The sequence below is a fragment of the Apis dorsata genome, unplaced genomic scaffold (genome assembly GCF_000469605.1).
Source record: "Apis dorsata unplaced genomic scaffold, Apis dorsata 1.3 scaffold_61, whole genome shotgun sequence".
NCBI lineage: Eukaryota > Metazoa > Arthropoda > Insecta > Hymenoptera > Apidae > Apis > Apis dorsata.
Genome location: NW_006263361.1, coordinates 729,650 through 734,090, shown reverse-complemented (window position 1 = coordinate 734,090; position 4,441 = coordinate 729,650).

The window sequence follows — 4,441 nt, the reverse complement described above, 5'->3', positions numbered from 1 at the left end:
AAAAAAAAAAAAAAAAAAAAAAAAAAAAGAAAGAAAAAAAATGGAAATCATATGGTAATCACGCGATGTCTCGTGATGTCTCACGTATTCGCCTATTTACGGTACCTGACGGTCGTATACATCGACGAGCTTCAAAATCGGATAGGATTTGACCAACCGGGAAAAATAAGTCTGCCTTTGCAAGAACATCCTCGCCAACGTAATCCATTGGCCGGTGTGTACAAGATTTGGTTAACTCCTCGCGGAGGATGGAAAATATCGACGATAAGGTAAATAACTCGGGACGCGAGACACGTCTCCCTTGTAAACGAGAGACGAAAATCCGTCAGATGTTACATCGCAGTCATATTGAATTCGGTTACGGTTGAATAATCGACTGTCGAATGATCGTTTCACTCGCAACGTTCCACGATTCATTCCTATATTCGTTTCATGTGCCTCTTCCCCCTTTCTTCGGGGAAGCGGGATTTTGATCTATTGAAATTTGTTATTGAAAGTTTTGAAAGTTTGTAATTTCGTTCGTTTAATGAGATAATTCCTTTTGATCTCAGAAAATCAGTATAATTTGAAAAAATGATTATTAAGAGAGATTTATTAATACTGATAATTCGTATAATATCGAGAATATTATTTTACTGAAAGCACGATACAATTGAAATTATAAAGTAACGAAGAATATAGAGAGTGGTGTTATCTTAAAACGTGTAATTATTACCTATTATTGTTTAGCTTATTATTCTTTACGAATATGTTATGATATTAATATCCATTACTTTTCCACTACATGCTATTTCGATATAAAGTATTTCAAGTATTACAACTCTATTTTGAAAGTATAAAATAACTCTTTAAAAGTGTAGCGTGACTCACTCGGTAGTTGATATAGCTTTATATTATATGCGATAGCGTGTACCATCGATGAGTCACGCTATTTTTTTTTCTTTTTTTTTTTATAATTTTTATACCAGTATCAAGATTCGAATTCAATTAGTTCAGAACTACATAGCACGGTATCGATCGTTCGCTATAATTATCGCCATCGAAACAAGGACGCAACGTTAAACTCGAAAAGAGAATTCTCATCGATCGTACAATATTAAGCCAAGCCACAATATTAAATAATTAATTTAATTTTATAAACGTTACGACGATCCTCAAATACTCGATCTTATTTTTTAAATTGATTTCGAAGAAAAGAAATGAGAATTATGTAATATACGGGGTGTGATCGATAATCGTTTATCATTAAATCCCATCCACGATGACTTAATTTCGCGATCAACGCGTTATCGATTCGCGATGTACTGTTATCGATAATAAGCTTGGACGATGGTGAAGGAAATTGAAAAGGAAGAGAAGAAATGGAAAAAAAAATATGATTGAACGATTGTTTAGAAGAAAAAAGGTGTTAATTACGTAACTTTTGATATTTCTTCAAAACACTAAAAACCTTCCATGGAAAAGTTCATTTCGAAAAATTTCTACAACGTACGCTCTTCTTCTAGACCTCCATTCACTTTTCAAACCACCTGGATCTTAAATAATTTTTAGAACGATGCAAGAATTATTTTTATATCTTCAATTATAATAGGAAATTCTATAATCAAAATTTTCAACATTTCTCTCTTTCAATAATTACTTACTTAATAAGTAAATACAAGAGACGCAAAATCTATCAGAATGGATATAATTATGAAAAAAAGTATCATAAAATTATTATTTTAAATTAATTAGATTATTTCGCGAATTATCATTGCATAGACAGGATTCGATAGGACGAGATGATGCGTCGAGCGATTTTATCGCTGCCAGGTCGTAAAGTAATTCGCCATTGATTTACGGAGATGCTAATTGGCCGGTGGCGTCCAAGTGCTTTTAGCGAGTCAGTCTTCGTAATTTCACGGGGATTCGATCTCGAAACCACCGAAATTATCGTCGAATCCCAGGCAACGTTAACGTTACAACTGCTTTCCCATCCAATTTTTATCTTAATTTCGCCCTACGAAAGAATCCTCGAAATACGAGGCGGTATTTAATGGAAAATGGAGGAGGAACGGGATGTGATCAACGGGAATAGATCGTTTAAACGAGGGAAATGTTAATTTTATAATGTACGCGATGGTTGAAAGAAGAAAGAACGTGTATGTAATATCGATAATGAAACGTGTAACTTTGGAGTTGAAAGTTGCGAAACACGTTCATTGATTTATAATATACGCGAGTTTGCGGTTTAATTGGTTTAATTGGTTTGTTCAATGCCGGAACACGATGGTACTTTATTTGATGGAACGAGACCGGTTAACCCTTTCCTTCTCTGAATTATTTAACAGCCGCTGTTACTCTGTCTGCGAAATTTTCATCGCCCCGTCACACGTTAAATAAACGACGTCGCGTAAATATTTTAGATTTATTCCAAGAATGGGATGAAAAGTGTCTGTAATATTAATTATAATTTAATCTTCGAGTATGGTATTATTTCATTTTAACCTCGTAAATTTTCTCTCGTAATTATATCGTTTATATTTTGCCCGGAGAAATTTTGTAATCTGGAATCCAAACCGTAATTCGCGATCCGTCAATCGGACTGCGAAAATACCGCGTGCGCGGAATTAACGCGCGCAATTAAGTCTCACAATCGGCTCGATCAGGAATCAACGGGGAGTTTGGCGCGGGCGAACGAGGCGGGCCAAACAAAACCGTAATTTACCGGGGGAGGGGACAGTGTGACAGTCGTCGAACGAGAGTCGTGAAAAATTCAGTCTCGGTGACGATGTCGCGAACGTAAACAAGAATCGATCATCAAGTATCGATTCCGTTCGCAGATAAATCCGTTTCGAATAAAAATGTTGCGCAATCATGGAGAAAGAGAAGATAAAAAACGAAATAAGAAGAGAAAAAATGAGAATAAGAGAAAAATATATATTTTTGTTTTGAATGAAATTTCGAGCATGTTAAATCTCTTATTTGATATCATTACCAATGGCCCGTATCAATTTGAGAGATAAGAAATTATAAGATGAAGAGAAAGTATTTATTGCATGAAGTATATTTTAAAATACGAAATAATGTAATGAGATAAATCAAACGAATCGAATCTTTAGTTATTATTATTTTAAAACTCTATTAAAATTGGAAAAAATTAAATTCGCTACAACTTTAAAGATAACGATCCCCGATCAATGAATGTACGAGTGTTAGAAACGCGAAACCTTGCCCTTTAAAACATTTTTTCATTTATTCCGATACGATTTTCGGTTCGCGAGATATGAATGTAAAAAGAACAGGTAATTTTTAATGTATTCTAAACTGTAATGAAATCTATTAAAATTAGAAAAACTTTGAATCGCTATAACTCCGAAAATAATAACTTCCGATCAACGAGTAAGGGATCACTAGAAGCACGGAACTTTGCCCTTTAAAACGCTTTTTTATTTACTTCGATACGACTTCCGGTTCTCGAGATATCGTCGTACAAAGAAGAGCGTAATTTTTAATCGTTTACTATTAACTATCCTTGTCGCTTACTTGCACACTCTTCTCCAACTGACCTATCGCAAACTCCAAACAATTGCGATTCCTAGAAAAATATATTACGCATTTCCAGGAAAAGTATAACTAGATAGCGGATCCATTCATAATCTTCACAGCATCTTAAATATGGAAACTTCGAATCCTTATATCTCAGCAACCAATTGAGATATCGGGATGAAACAAAAAGGAGCTTCAATGGCGCAATTTCCTCTATGTTTTGAAAAAATTTTGATGACAAATTTTTTAATTTCTTTTAACGTCTATTTTTCTTTCACGTATATATGAAAATAAAAGTTTCATTTGTGACTTTGCACGAATAGAATGACCTACTATATTATAATACAAATTTACATAATTAAAATTTTTTGTCTTCTCGCATTTTTCATGCGAAAGTTCCAAGTATCGATTTACATTATTCTGAAATATAATGGTATTCCGTTGTGAATACAAAGTACACGAGGGTATAATTTAACGTATCTAACGATCCATTAACGTTTAAACGTTCATCCTCACGAGAGGACGAAGCTCGAATCCCTCCAACCTCTGTACAAACGCGTATGTCCAAACAATCTAGCCCGGGCCACGGTTAAAGCATATTAGAAATTAATCCCCGGGCGATCCTGCCGATCAGCGTCAGCATTCGATTAAATAAACAGGAATTAGCACATGAAAGGCGGCGTCAATCGTCGTCGTCGTCGTCGGAGGTAGAGAGGGAGGACGCCACTTGTCGTTTCCCATCGCGCCTCGCGGGGTTGACTAACTAAATAGTCCAAGTTAGCTCTGAAAATGGGGCCCGGGGCCAGGGTTAAACCAGGCTTAAAAAGCCCCGCGCAAACACGCCGCGAGTCAACTGCGAAAACACTTGAGATCACTTAGAGGAATCACCGTTTCGAACCCTCACGCGCCATTT